Source organism: Bos javanicus, chromosome 11 (genome assembly GCF_032452875.1).
Source record: "Bos javanicus breed banteng chromosome 11, ARS-OSU_banteng_1.0, whole genome shotgun sequence".
In the NCBI taxonomy this organism is placed as follows: Eukaryota; Metazoa; Chordata; class Mammalia; order Artiodactyla; family Bovidae; genus Bos; species Bos javanicus.
The window spans coordinates 24,997,595-25,013,706 of NC_083878.1; the positions used below are offsets into that span (position 1 = coordinate 24,997,595).

Here is a 16,112-nt window from a genome sequence, read left to right on the forward strand (position 1 = left end):
GGTCTCTGCTGCAGCTACTCAACTCTGCCCAAGTAGCAGGAAAGCTGCCATAGACGATATGGAAACAATGGGGGCTGTGCTCCAGTAAAACTCTATTTATGGACACTGAAATTTGAATGTCAGGTAATTTCCAAGAGTCACAAAACAGTATTCTTCCTTTGATTTTTTTCCCCCCACCATTTAAATATGTAAAAACCATTCTTAGCTCAGGGGCTGTACAAAAACAGGAGGTGGGCCTGAACTGAGCTGTCTCCATGCTATCACCAGTCCTGCAAAAGAAGATCTGGGTGGGGCACAGTAGAGACCCCTGTCATCCAATGATGTCAGAGGCAAGCTTGGCCAATTACAACATCCTCTTTACCCAGAAAATGGGAAAGAAAACCCTGACACCACAGCCTGGATCAACACAGCCATTAGCACCCTGGACCCAGGACTCAAGGCAGCCCTTTGAGAGCTGAAGTGAGATGTGGTCCAAATTGGCCTCACTGGCTCCACCATTAATCCCTAGAATCTGTCCTCCACCGATGCCAGAGTGATCTTTTAAAATTAAGTCAAATTACATCTTCTGCTTAAAATCCCACATTCAGATACAAATCCAAAGTCTTTACCATTTTCTCTTTTATAAAAGAAGACTATTGGGCTTCCCTGGTGGTCCAGCGGTTAAGAATCTACCTTTCGCGACTTCCTTGGTGGAACATCGGATAAAAATCCACAAGCCAATGCAGAGGACACGGGTTCAATTCCTGGTCCCAGAAGATGCCACATGCTGAGGAGCAACTAAGCCCATGAACCACACTACTGAAGCTCGCGCACCTAAAGCCCATGCTCAGCAACAGGAGAAGCCACTGCAATGAGAGAGTAGCTCCCACTCGCTGCAACCAGAGAAAGCCTACTGGAGCAAGGAAAACCCAAGGCAACCAAAAATAAAATGAATAAATAAATAAATAAAAGATTTTTTTAATGTGAATTCATGCTGACTGAAAAAAATAAGACTATCAAAAATAAATTCTCTTAGTTGGTGCATCTATAAAGCTCTACAACATCTATAGTCCTTCACTCTCAATTCCCTACCACTCTGCTCCCTTGCAGACCCATCAGGGGTTTGTAATTACTGTGCTATACTGCTTGAAACTTTCTTGCTCAGCTATCTACATAGCTTTCTCCTATATCCTTCTTGGTCCTTGTTCAGACATTCATCACCTTATCAGAGAAGCTTTTCCTGACCATGACTCATTCTATAAACCCATTACCCTGCTTTATTTCTTCATAGTACTTAGAACCATCTGCTATATATTTATTCAGTAGAATAGATGGTTCTGGAGGACAGAGACTTTCTCTTTTCTTGTTTGGTTTTTATTTTTGGCTGCAATGGGTCTTCAGTGTTGTGCGTGGGCTTTCTCTTGTTGCTGAGCACGGGCTCTAGAGCATGTGGGCTTCGGGAGTTGCAGCTCTCAGGCTCTTGAGTGTGGGCTCAATAGCTGTGGTGCACAGGCTTAGCTGCCCTGCGGCATGTGGAACTGTCCCAGACCAGGGATAGAACTAGTGTTCCCTGCATTACAAGACACGGATTTTTAACCACTGCACCATCAGGGAAGCCCGACTCTCTGTTTTGTTTACTGCTGTATTCCTAGCACCTAGAACAGCCCTACATACATTGCAGTTGCTCAATAAATGTTTGTTGAATTTAACAAATAAATGACTGGAGAACCATAAAACCAATCTGCAGTTTTATCTCTTAAAATATAACCTGCTTACAGGTTAAAGACAATATACAAATATACACATTCCTTTGAAAACTGAAAACGCTGTTGTGTTTACATGACTCTTTTGCATGTATAATTCATTTTAAAATATATATTTAGTGCCTACCCATGTGCAAGGTATTGAACTATGTGTCTTAAAGTGTTCTATGTGTTCTCAGAGAATCTCATGCAAGCAACCTCTAGAAAGCACAGACAGTGAGAAGGGACCTAAGACAGGGAAAGATAATTCTTAGTTTAGCTCCTCACTGAAGGCTCCATCTTTATTCTTACCTTAGACCCTTCTGTGTGAAAGCCCCATTTAACTAGGCCCAGTGACCTCCTGACCCTGAATCCTGGATTCTTTCTACCATAGCCTTTTCCTTATGACATTTTTTTTAACCTGAGAAAGTCAGGGTGATTGCCTCAATTACACACTTCCCTTTGCCAATACAGTCAGAAGCTGACGAGTCCTTGCTACTTAAAAGGTAAGAAAATCATTTAAAGATACACAACTATGCCAAAACTCAAACAGAACCCACCAGTTTGTGAATGAATGAATTAATTCAAACACAAAGGTTTTGCTTGTTGCTTTGTTTGATTCACCTGCTCAGCCAAAATGCCTGGGTCCCTTTAGTAGCCATTCATGAGCTCCAGCTTTCTAACACACTGCATACTCCTTCAAACACACCACCAAAACATAATTTTTAAAACAGTACGAATGAGAACTTCCCTGGTGGTCCAATGGCTAAGACTCCCCAGTCCCAATGCAGAGGGCCCAGGTTCAATCCCTGGTTGGGGAACTAGATCCCACATGCCACAACTAAGATTTGACATGCTACAGCTAAAGATCCTGCATGCCACAGTGAAGACCCTAAATCTGGCACTCTGCAAATAAGACAAAGTACTGGATTTCCCTGGTGGCTCAGACGGTAAAGCATCTGCCTACAATGCAGGAGACCTGAGTTCAATCCCTGGGTTGGGAAGATCTCCTGGAGAAGGAAATGGCAACCCACCCCAGTATTCTTGCCTGGAAAATCCCATGGACAGAGGAACCTAGTAGGCTATAGTCCATGGGGTCGCAAAGAGTTAGAGATGACTGAGTGGCTTCACTTTTCACTGTCAAATAAAAAAAATAAACAGTATGGATGAAGATGACTGTACAACTCTGTGAATATACTAAATGTCACTGAATTGTGCACTCTAAATAATGATTTCTATAGCATGTGAATTATATCTAAATAATGCTTGTTTAAAAAAGAGTATTCCTAAATGTTTGCTATTAAAATATTATTAACTGCATTATCATTATAATACAGGCTTCCCTGGTGGCGCAGACGATAAAGAATCTGCCTGCAATGAGAATCAGTTCAGTTCATTTCAGTCGCTCAGTTGTGTCCAACTCTTTGCGACCCCATGAATCGCAGCACGCCAGGCCTCCCTGTCCATCACAACTCCCAGAGTTCACTCAAACTCACGTCCATCGAGTCAGTGATGCCATCCAGCCATCTCATCCTCTGTTGTCCCCTTTTCCTCCTGCCCCCAATTCCTCCCAGCATCAGAGTCTTTTCCAATGAGTCAACTCTTTGCATGAGGTGGCCAAAGTACTGGAGTTTCAGCTTTAGCATCATTCCTTCCAAAGAAATCCCAGGGCTGATCTCCTTTAGAATGGAGTGGTTGGATCTCCTTGCAGTCCAAGGGACTCTACCGGGGTTCAATCCCTGGGTTGGGAAGATCCCCTGGAGAAGGGAATGGCAAGCCAGTACTCCAGTATTCTTGCCTGGAGAATTCCACATAGACATAGGAACCTAGCACGGGCTACAGTCCATGGGGTTGCAAAGAGTTGGACTGAGTGACAAACATTTTCATGGGCTTCCCTGGTGGCTCAGATGGTAAAGAATGATATAATTATCATTACAATAGTGATGATTAACAAAGAGCAGTGATGAATAAAATTCACGTTTTAGACAAAAATTTGGAAATATCCATCAAAGCAATTTTTTTAAACACAATCCAATCCTTTTAACCCAGCTGTATTTCCACTTTGGAATTTATCCAACATATACACAGACACCAATTTGCAAAGAAACATGAAAAAGACTATGTTCTGCATCACTGTTTGCATTTTTGAAAAATCAGAGTCGAACTAACCATTCCACAGGAGAGTAGAGCAGGGACCTGGGGATCAGATGCCAGGCCACAACTTACCTGCTGTGTAAGTCTGACATACTACTTAATTTTTCTAAGTCTCGGTCCTAAACCGGGGGGTAACAACGGTGCTACCTAGTAGGGTTACTATGAGACTTAAATTATAAAATAATTGTAAAAACTTAAAGGACCAGCACAGATATTCTGTAAATACTGGCTATTACAGCCATTACTGTAATTGACAGGACAGACACTTGTTAAATGAATTGTGGCATCTATACAATGGAATATTGCACAGACTTTAAAAAGGATGAAGATTTACATTAACTGACGTGGAAAACAGTTTCTAGATATTAAGTGAAAAAAGCAAATCACTAAAGAAGATTATAGAATGATTGCAGTTATAAATTTAAAAAGACACCTGTGTAATATGTGCATATAATTTATATGCATCCATATGTGTACGGGCCTCCTCAATGGCTCACGGGATAAAGAATCTGTCTGCAATGCAGGTGACGCAGGAGACTCAGATTCAATTCCTAGGTCAGGAAGATCTCCTAGAGGAGGAAATGGCAACCCACTCCAGTATTCTTGCCTGGAGAATTCCATGCAGAAAGAAGCCTAATGGCTACAGTCCATGGAGTTGCAAAGAGTCAGACACAACTGAGAACACTAGCACACATATGTGTACACGTGTACTGATATACACATATACATGAGTGTGTATCTATGTTTACATACGCAAAGAAGATTTCTGGAATAATACAAAGAAACTGGGTAATAGGATGGAGGAGAAAGGGGCACGTGAGTAAAGTTTTCATTGAAAAAAAAAAGTTTGAAATAACTTGCTTACCAAAAGGGAGAAAGAAAGCACTTTGATTAAAGAAAAGGTATTGACAAAAGGGGTCTTACCTGGTGACTCAGGCGGTAAAGAATCTGCCTGCAATTCGGGAAACCTGGGTTTGATCCCTGGGCTGGGAAGATGCCCTGGAGGAAGGCACGACAACCCACTCCAGTATTCTTGCCTGGAGAATCCCCACAGACAGAGGAGCCTGGCGGGCTACAGTCCATGGGGTCGCAAAGAGTCGGACACGAGTGAGTGACTAAGCGCACAATGGCAAAAGGAAGTTTCCACTGAATTCTAAAATTGGTAGCAGATAGAAAAACCCTGTATACATACTAAAAGAAACAGTCCACTGTGAAAGAACAGACTTTAACTGAGGTTCTGGGTTATGTTCAATCCTATCAAAGATCTATTAATTACTGGCTTCTGAAAATATCCTCCTTATCTGCAAAGTAAAAGCAGTGAGACTTTCATCTACAGTTTCAAATACTGCTTTTTATTTTTCAAGTGCTTTAAAACCTACTGTATTTATATAATATTGACCTAAAAGGCAATAGAAATAATACAATTGATTTTAAAATTTCCATTACCTGCTGTTTCATTTTTATTTCATTTTTAAAACCTGGGCTTAAAATAACACCTCAAGAAATTCAAACATCTTTACATCTCCCCAAATTCTCACAACACAAAGCAACTTTTAGAAATAATTTCTAAAGAGCACATTAAAATTACAGCAAGACTTTGCATGCTAAAGAGACTTAAAACTCAAAAGAGAATACCTTTGCTGAGACTGACTGAGGAAACAAAAAGTAAAAGGGATAGCTTTTTCTTATCTGGTCCATCTTTTAGAAGTTCTGACTAACAACAGCATCTTTTTATGAAATAGCAAGCACTGCTTCATAATATGAAAAAATGACTATGTCTTTACGTTAAAATGCTAAAAAGAACATTAGTCGCCTTCAGCAGTGTTGAAATGATACTCAGATGTTACTGGAAGGCAAACTGCCTGAAAAATCTGTTGTGTGTCTTATAAGTCAGATAAAACATTAAGAACATCATCCACTCTAAGATGACTTACTTACCAGAATTGTTCACTAAGGAAAGTGGGGAAAGTGTTCACCAAACACCTTTAACAGAACAGACAGTCCTCTCCATGAGATGGTTTTTGTTCTACAGAAAGAAAAATAGTCCATGATCCCTTTCCCACTGACCCTCAGGTGATCTGTTTTCCAGAGCCTGCTCCTCACAATACTCCAAAGTGGGAAGCAGATCCTTGGAGAGAAGTGTTGGATTCCCGGCTCACCACACGTGGGCCAAGGCAGGTAAGCAAGAGCGACCTCCATGTCTGTGGGCACTGCCACTGCTTCACTCAATATACATCTCATAGACCTTCCTAGTACTGGCAGATGAGTCATCATTAGTAACCTAATAAAAACCCACGGATTTACCCAAATCTGATCACTCTCACTTTTTTCACCACTGCTACTGCCCTAGATCAAACGCCTATTCCCTTGCCTGCCACATCCTGCTGCATCTCCGCTTGCCCCTTAAAAGTCCATCCATCCAGTGGTAAGTGGTGTCAGGACTTCCCTGGTAGTCTAGAGGTTGAGAATCCACCTGCCAATGCAGGAAACCCGAGTTCAACCCTTAGTCTGGGAAGATCCCACATGCTTTGGAGCAACTAAGCCCATTGCCACACCCACTGAGGCCTCTGCGCCCACAGCCTGTGCTCCACAACGAGAAGCCACCGCAAGGAGAGGCCGGTCCACCGCAACCGAGAGTGGCCCCTGCTCTTGGCAACTAGAAAAAAGCCCAGACAGCAACGAAGACCCAGCCGAAATAAATAAATAAAAAGTTTAAATAAAAGCATTTACATTGCATATTAAAAACAAAATACATCAGATCATATCTTTCCTCTGCTTTGAAACCTTCCAAAAGCTTTGCTGTCACATGTGAATTGAAATCCAAACTCTTTCCCAGGGCACCTAAGACTTGCCTGAGAGGGCACTGCCTCCCCTCAAATCTCATCTATCTCTCTCTCGCTCTTGGACTAAGAACTAGCCCACATGGTCTTTCTTTTCTGTTCTGGAAACTCGCCAAGTTCACCGTCATCTCAGAGCCTCTGGATGTGCTATTTCTGCCATCCAGAACACTGCCCTCCCTTTGCCAAGGCTGGATCTTTCCTATAATTCAAGTCTTAACTCAGGTCACCTCCTCACGTCCTTTGCGAATGAAGGAGCACTGCTGATGCATTCTGTACTCTGATTTTCTTTCACTCCCTGAAATTCTTACTTATCTGCTGACTCTGCTGGCTGTCTCCTTTCCCACTACCTCCACTAGTCCTCCAGCTTCATGAGAGCAGAAACCCTGTCTTTTTGTACCTCAGTATCTACAGTGCCCCGCACGGTCACAGGACTCAAGAAAGGGTTGATGAATGGTTAGAATTCACAATTATTTTTTAGTCATTATGTATTCTCTCAAATAGATACTAAAAGTACAGCTACTATGTTCCAAGACTGTGATTTTCTTTGAATGGTGTCCTAGAGAACAAAATGTTTTCTACTCATATCATTAACAAAGAGCTAATTTCTTAATTCTTTTTCAAAATCTTCCAACTAAGAAAGTCATTGACAAAATGAGCAAATGGTACACACAGCTCACTGAAAAGTAAGATAAGTAACTCCTAAATAGATGCACATTTTTTACTCAAGGCCAAAACAAATCAAACTACTAGACACCATTTTTCACCTCCCAGCACCAGTTCAGATCAGTCACTCAATCATGTCCGACTCTTTGCAAACCCATGGACTGCAGCACATCATACTTCCCTGTCCATCACCAACCCCTGGAGCTTGCTCAAACACATGTCCATTGGGTCAGTGATGCCATCCAACCATCTCATCCTCTGTTGTCCCCTTCTCCTCTGTCCTTCAAACTTTCCCAGCATCAGGGTCTTTTCTAATGAGTCAGTTCTTTGCATGAGGTGGACAAAGTATTAGAGCTTTAGCTTCAGCATCAGCCCTTCCAATCAATATTCAGGACTGATTTCCTTTAGGATTGACTAGTTTGATCTCCTTGCAGTCCAAGAGACTCTCAAGAGTCTTCTCCAACACCATAGTTCAAAAGCATAATGCTTTGGTGCTCAGTTTTCTTTATGGTCCAACTCTCACATCCATACATGCCTACTTGAAAAACCATAGCTTTGACTAGGTAGACCTTTGTCAGCAAAGTAATGTCTCTGCTTTTTAATGTGCCGTCTAGGTTGGTCATAGCTTTTCTTCCAAGCACCAGGTGTCTTTTAATTTCAAGGCTGCAGTCACCATCTGCAATGATTTTGGAGGCCAAGAAAATAAAGTCTGTCACTGTTTCCATTGTTTCCGCATCTATTTGCCATGAAGTCATGAGCGCCGAAGAATTGATGCTTTTGAACTGTGGTATTGGAAAAGACTCTTGAGAGTCCCTTGGACTGCAAGGAGATCCAACCAGTCCATTCTGAAGGAGATCAGCCCTGGGATTTCTTTGGAAGGAATGATGCTGAAGCTGAAACTCCAGTACTTTGGCCACCTCATGCGAAGAGTTGACTCATTGGAAAAGACTGATGCTGGGAGGGATTGGGGGCAAGAGGAGAAGGGGATGACAGAGGATGAGATGGCTGGATGGCATCACCGACTGGATGGACGTGAGTCTCTGAAGTTTTTGGTTCACATACCAAAGTAGTGTGTCAAGGCTGTATATTGTCACCCTCCTTATTTAACTTACATGCAGAGTACATCATGAGAAACACTGCGCTGAAGGAAGCACAAACTGGAATTAAGATTGCTGGGAGAAATATCAATAACCTCAGATACGCAGATGACACCACCCTTATGGCAGAAAGTGAAGAGGAACTGAAAAGTCTCTTGGTGAAAGTGAAAGAGGAGAGTGAAAAAGTTGGCTTAAAGCTCAACATTCAGAAAATGAAGATCATGACATCTGGTCCCATCACTTCATGGGAAATAGATGGGAAAACAATGGAAACAGTGGCTGACTTTATTTTTTGGGACTCCAAATCACTTCAGATGGTGACTGCAGCCATGAAATTAAAAGATGCTTACTCCTTGGAAGAAAAGCTATGACCAACCTAGACAGCATATTAAAAAGCAGACACATTACTTTGTCAACAAAGGTCCGTCTAGTTAAGGCTATAGTTTTTCCAGTAGTCAAGTATGGATGTGAGAGTTGGACTATAAAGAAAGCTGAGCACCAAAGAATTGATGCTTTTGAACTGTGGTGTTGGAGAAGACTCTTGAGAGTCCCTTGGACTGCAAGGAGATCCACCCAGTCCATCCTAAAGGAAATCAGTCCTGGGTGTTCATTGGAAGGATTGACGGTGAAGCTGAAACTCCAGTATTTTGGCTACCTCATGCGAAGAGTTGACTCATTGGAAAAGACTCTGATGCTGGGAGGGATTGGCGGCAGGAGGAGAAGGGGACAACAGAGGATGAGATGGTTAGATGGCATCACCAACTCAATGGACGTGAGTATGGGTAAACTCCGGGAGTTGGTGATGGACAGGGAGGCCTGGCATGCTGCGGTTCATGGGGTCACAAAGAGTCGGACACGACTGAGCGACTGAATTGAACTGTTGAAGCTTGGCTTGGAGAATTTTGAGCATTACTTTGCTAGCGTGTGAGATGAGTGCAATTGTGCAGTAGTTTGAGCATTCTTTGGCACTGCCTTTCTTTGGGATTGGAATGAAAACTGACCTTTTCCAGTTGTGTGGCCACTTTTGAGTTTTTCAAATTTGCTGGCATATTGAGTGAGCACTTTCACAGCATCATCTTTTAGGATTTGAAATAGCTCAGCTGGAATTCCATCACCTCCACTAGCTTTGTTCATAGTGATGCTTCCTAAGGCTCACTTGACTTCACATTCCAGGATGTCTGACTCTAGTCCAGTGATCACACCATCATGGTTATCTGGGTCATGAAGATCTTTTTGTATATTTCTTCTGTGTATTCTTGCCACCTCTTCTTAATATCTTCTGACCTTCTTAGGTCCATACCATTTCTGTCCTTTATTGTGCCCATCTTTGCATGAAATGTTCCCTTGTTGTCTCTAATTTTCTTGATGAGATCTCTAGTCTTTCCCATTCTATTGTTTTCTCTATTTCTTTGCACTGATCACTATGGAAGGCCTTCTTATCTCCTTGCTATTCTTTGGAAGTCTGCATTCAAAAAGGTATAGCTTTCCTTTTCTCCTTTGCCTTTAGCTTCTCTTCATTTCTCAGCTATTTGTAAGGCCTCCTCAGACAACCATTTTGCCTTTTTGCATTTCTTTTTCTTGACGATGGTCTTGATCACTGCCTCCTGCATGATGTCATGAACCTCTGTCCACAGTTCTTCAGGCACTCTATCAGACCTAATTCCTTGAATTTATTTGTTTCTTCCACTGTATAATCATAAGGGATTTGATTTAGGTCATACCTGAATGGTCCAGTGGTTCCCCTACTTTCTTCAGTTTAAGTCTGAATTTGGCAATAAGGAGTTCATGAACTGAGCCAGAGTCAGTTCCAGTCTTGTTTTTGCTGACTGCATAGAGCCTCTCCATCTTTGGCTGCAAAGAATTTAATCAATTTGATTTCGGTATTGACCCTCTGTTGATGTCCATGTGTAGAGTCAGTTCTTGTGTTGTTGGAAGAGGTTGTTTACTATGACCAGTGCATTCTCTTGGCAAAACTCTGTTAGCCTTTGACCTGCTTCATTTTGTACTCCAAGGCCAAACTTGCCTGTTACTCCAGATATCTCTTGACTTCCCAGCATGGTAAAGATCAAAAGTATAACACTTTGCAGAGTCTGAAGAAACATGGTCTCTCACACATTGCTGGATGGTATAAACTGATACAACCTTTTCTTAGAGCAGTTTGGAATTTCTATGAAAATGACAAAGTACAAAATATGGAGTACCAACAAGGACCTACTGTATAGCATAAGAAACTACATTCAACATCCTGTAATAAGCTATAATGGAAAAGAATCTAAATCTAAATATACAAATGAATCACTTTGCTAAACACCTAAAACTAATACAACATTGTACAGCAATTATGTTTAAATAAAAACTAAATATATATATATATATATATATACACACACGCATATAATAAAAAAAAAAACAAGTGTAAATGCCGTTGGACCCAATGACAACTTTCAGGAATTTATCCTGTGGATATTCTTTCATGAAAGCAAAATAATGTACATGTACAAGGATATTCACTACAGCATTTCCTACAGACAAGGAACAATATTAAGAGTCGAAAATTTCTAGAACATTCATACAATGGAATGTCACGCAGCTCCATAAAAAACCAGGCAGCTCTTTATAGACCGATACAGAACAATCTCCATGACATGTTGGTGAGTTAAAAAAGCAGGTCATGATACTGTTCTCACACTGTTTTTTTTGTTTGTTTTAAATATATATGTGTTAGTTGCTCAGTCGACATTCGACTCTTTGCCACCCCATGGACTGCAGCTCACCAGGCTCCTCTGTCCATAGAATTCTCTAGGCAAAAATCCTGGAGTGGGTTACCATTTCCTTCTGCAGGAAATATATATGATATGCTTGTAAATACAGGGAATATCTCTTCTATGACACACACACTGCTATAACTTTGGTTACATTTAGGGAAAAGAACTCCATGTCTGGAAAATGGAGAAACGCTTGCTTGTGTAGCTTCTGAACTTTAAACTATTATTTCTATGATTTTTAACCACCCCCTTAAAAAAGCAATTTAAAAGGAGCATATTCATATATAAAAAGTTTTCACATCATTGATTTGGAAGACATCTCAAGATTTCTTGCAAATAGATTGTGTGGTATTTCAAAACTTCAGAAAAATCTTCTTATTAAAGATATATTCTCATCCTTTTTCTTTTTGCACAATAAGTACTTGATAAATAATTATTCCTTGACTTAGGCTTTTTTTCTCATTCTAGCACAGGATCTCATCTTTCTTAATTAAGAGTTCCACCACCTGAATGCCTCAGCCTGAATGCTCCCCACAGCTCCTCCAACTATGCAAGAGAAGATATACTCCTGGAAGTTTCTACTTTAAAACACAAGATAAACAACAGATATTTACTGTCCCTGAATAATAATTTCTTCTAAAAGATGCTATCATAATAAATAGTATAAAAGACTTTAGATGCCTTCTAGGGCTTTGCATCTCATCTAGTTTGGGAGCTAAGACATGTTCATATGAAAAAATAACTACCATGCTAGGAAGGATATTACAGCTGCCAAATAAGTTGCACGAGGAAGCAATGCCTCAATAAACTCAAGAAGAACCATCATATATACTAAGGCAGTCAGGAAAGGTTTCAAAAGGGAAATAGACTCTGATTTGGGCTTGATGAATGATCCAATTTCAATAGGCAAGGGACTGACTGCACAGTAAGGGATGCCCAGGTGGTTCAGGAACACGTGAGTAGACTGGTCTGGACAAATGGAGCCTGCAGGTGGCAGAGAGTGCTCCCCAAGCTCCTGGAAATCCACTTACTCAGTCCCTGAGCCTGTATCCTCCCGATGCCCTGGATTTACTTTGTTTCTTCCTAATTCTCCCAGAGTTGTCATTTTATCTCCATTCTCACCACCTCAAAGCCATCCAAGTTCTTATTCCCTCCCTTTGCAAAAATCTCCAAACTCATCTTTCTGTTTCCACCCTCCACCATCTCCAACTTTCAGTACACAATTCATGGCATTTGTGACTTTATATGCATGATCCACTCACCCTGAACCTGCCAACAGTTAACCACTGCCTGCAGAATAAAATTATTCTCCCTCTCATTCCAGGCCTTCTAACACTGCACTCACTGCCCACTTCTCTCTCTCTCTCTCTCCATCACTGAATTCACACTCCCTAAACATAATATTGGCTTCCCTGGTATCTCAGCTGGTAAAGAATCCACCTGCAATGCAGGAGACCCCAGTTCGATTCCTGATTGGGAAAATATCCTGGAGAAGGGATAGGCTACCCACTCCAGTATTCATGGGCTTCCCTGGAGCTCAGACGGTAAAGAATCTGCCTGCAATGCGGGAGACCTAGGTTCGATGACTGGGTTGGGAAGATTTCTTGGAGGAGGGCATGGCAACCCTACTCCAGTATTCTTGCCTGGAGAATCCCCATGGACAGAGGAGCCTGGTGGGCTACATCCATGGGGTCACAAACAGTTAGACCCGACTGAGCGACACAGCACAGCACAGCACAAATGTAATATGTAAACATTATGCCTAGGCCCTGGATGTCCCTATTAGATGGAAAAGTCTCCTTATTTTGCTCCCACATGGGGTACACATGGTTGCACAGGTTTCGAACACTGTAGTTTATATAAATGATACCTTTCACCAGTGTTGGGCAGTGCACAACCTCAGCACCCTTCCAAAGATGGCTTGTTTCCATCCTCTCTCACCTTGAAGATGTTCTCAAAACATCTCAGCTGTTGATCAATTGTGCCTCTGATCCTACATTAACAACCTGACACTTTTTCCTCACCAAAAAGAAAGCTGCAATATTTGGAATACCAATAGCACCTTAAACACAGCAGATACTCAAAAGATGCTTCCAAATTACAATGGGTAAATTAACAAAGGCAGATTGTGATTAAATGTTAAAGAGCCTTGGGGAATTCCCAGGCAGTCCAGTGGTTAGGACTCTGCATTCTCACTATTCAAACCTAGACAGCATATTCAAAAGCAGAGACATTAGTTTGCCAACAAAGGTCCGACTAGTCAAGGCTATGGTTTTTCCAGTGGTCATATATGGATGCGAGAGTTGGACTGTGAAGAAAGCTGAGTGCCAAAGAACTGATGCTTTTGAACTGTGGTATTGGAGAAGACTCTTGAGAGTCCCTTGGACTGCAAGGAGATCCAACCAGTCCATTCTAAAGGAGGTCAGCCCTGGGTGTTCTCTGGAAGGAATGATGCTAAAGCTGAAACTCCGGTACTTTGGCCACCTCATGTGAAGAGTTGACTCATTGGAAAAGACTCTGATGCTAGGAGGGATTGGGGGCAGGAGGAGAAGGGGATGACAGAGGATGAGATGGCTGGATGGCATCACCGACTCGATGGACTTGAGTTTGACTGAACTCCTGGAGTTGGTGATGGACAGGGAGGCCTGGCGTGCTGCAAAGAGTCAGACACGACTGAGTGACTGAACTGAATCCCTCATTGGGAAACTAAAATTTCATAAGCCACTTGGTGCAGCCAAACAGAACAAAATAAAAGGTAAGAACCTTCTCTTTTGGCCAAGAAAGGTTTTGACCTTATCTGGCAGGTGCCAAATTTGGTCAAATGATCAGAATGATGTTTCAGACAAAAAGACTAATTTCAGTAACCACAAGCAAACAGGATTTGAGACATTGTTCTCAAAGTACCACCTTAGCTCTCTGTTAGAGGAGGCCTGTGGGAAGCTCCCTCTGCTTTGTTCAGCCTCAAGTAACTCAGTCATCTTTCAGTTTATCTGTTTGGGATTACAGATAATGGTTTTCACATACCTACACTCAGAGTAAAGCTTAAAACTGGGCCATTAAGCCAAGAAAAACATTGTTTCTGCCTGAAATATCTGCGTATCTAGGAAACAGTTCTGACTTGAATAATTATATACATACATAAAATGCATATACACAAATTAAACATTTATCTTCCTCCTTCACTTCTTTTGCAGTCTTCCTCTTTTCCATCTGTCTCTTCCCTTTTTGGTTTCTTTCTCTTTCTCCCCCTGAAATTATTATTCATGTCTCTCATTTCTTTCCAAATGCCTTACCTTAATGATCTCCAGACTTCACTCCTCTCCTCCCCAAATGCCCTCTCTCCTCCCAAAATTATTACTCAAGTCATTTCGCTGTTTTTGCTTATATAGTGACTTAGCCAATTCCGTTCAATATTTGTACTAATAACTCATTTGTCCTATTTCCTTTGCTGATGTACCTTGAACTTTCACTAACCTTAGAATTCTACAATTACTAGTGAATAATTTCAAGGCCAATCATTTATGGCTCATTTTCCTATGGCCCTCTAAAAGAATCAAGGGTTTTTGATGTATTTAGATACATAAATTAATTTCATTGTACTGATGCAGTACCAAATAAATAATTCTTTCCTGTAAATCAAAAAACTCAGAACCTAATAAACAAAATGCGTTTCCTAATGAATCTCCTTTCAAAGTATATATCTTGGATTTTTTGCCAAGGCAGCTTATCAGTAATGGTCTCCATCGTCCCAGAGAGTTTTGTGTCTGAGAATTAAATAAAAATCTTTACTCTCCAAAGGAAGAGTATTATGTGGAAGTAACACACTCCAGTATCAGGCACATAGTACCACTGGAACCATGCACATGTCTATGAGGAAAAGACTATCAGGCAAGCAACTGAATTTTTTAAATGAATGGAAGGGGAATTTTAAATTAGAATCTAAGGTAAAACACATAATACAATGATGTGTTTGTGCCCAAAGAGGCTCTCTCCCTTGAAAGTCCAACTTTCCTGTTTATTCCTCCCACCAAACATGCAAAATAAACTCTCCAGTACTAAAAACAGAAATATGTTATCACTACTGAAAAGTAAGCACCATCGAAGGAAAAGATCAAAATATTTTTCTTTCATCCTAGTAAAGTGAAAAGAAAAACCACTAAATACTGTAATACTGTTTCTGAAGTTAGGGCAGTTTCCTTCTTTTTTTTTCTCCTCCCCAGCCTGAAGATCTTCTAGAAGTCACATTGGCAGCAAATGGTGGACAGGTGCCTTACTAACTCCGTATTTGATAGGAAAAGAAGAGAGAAAAGGGCACAGACATCCATTATTTAGGATCTATCGCTATATTAATCTTCTTTATCACAATTCCATTACAATATTTTATGCAGCGTGTACGCGTGGGCAGTGTACAGCCGACCACACTCCATGATAACAAGGCTTCCTTTTTTCAAACACCATCAAAAATTAGCAAATAATTCGAACTGCTCTTAGCCCAAGGTTAAATTCTTGAATACTAACAACAGAAGTTCAGAGAAATCTAATTAACCGGTTCCTATTTGCTCGAAAGTAAACTACAAAGATGAGAGAGGCTTGTCATCTCTATCTGCCCCTCCCCAAGGCTGGCGATTCGCCCTCAAGAGAGGCGTCTAGTGTACAGACTAGAGCCGGCTAGAGCTGGGGGAAGGGGCGGGCGGTAGTGAGGGCCAACCCAACCCCGTGGCTGACCGCGCCTGGGGCCTCGCTGGGCCCAGAACCCAACTGAGCTCGGCCTCCCAGAGGTAAACAAGACGGAGACTGGACCGACGGACGGGACGGACAGACGCGACAGGACGGACGCAACGGGCAGAGAAGCAGTGCATCCTACCCGGAGGG

The 16,112-nt window shown here is 41.6% G+C and overlaps 1 protein-coding gene across 1 annotated transcript in view; it reads right to left on the reverse strand.

Annotated features, from left to right (window-relative positions):
• The window catches only part of KCNG3 (potassium voltage-gated channel modifier subfamily G member 3), a 52,832-nt gene that overhangs the window by 36,063 nt on the left and 657 nt on the right, over window positions 1-16,112 (reverse strand). The gene's annotated exons all lie outside the window — the stretch shown is intronic.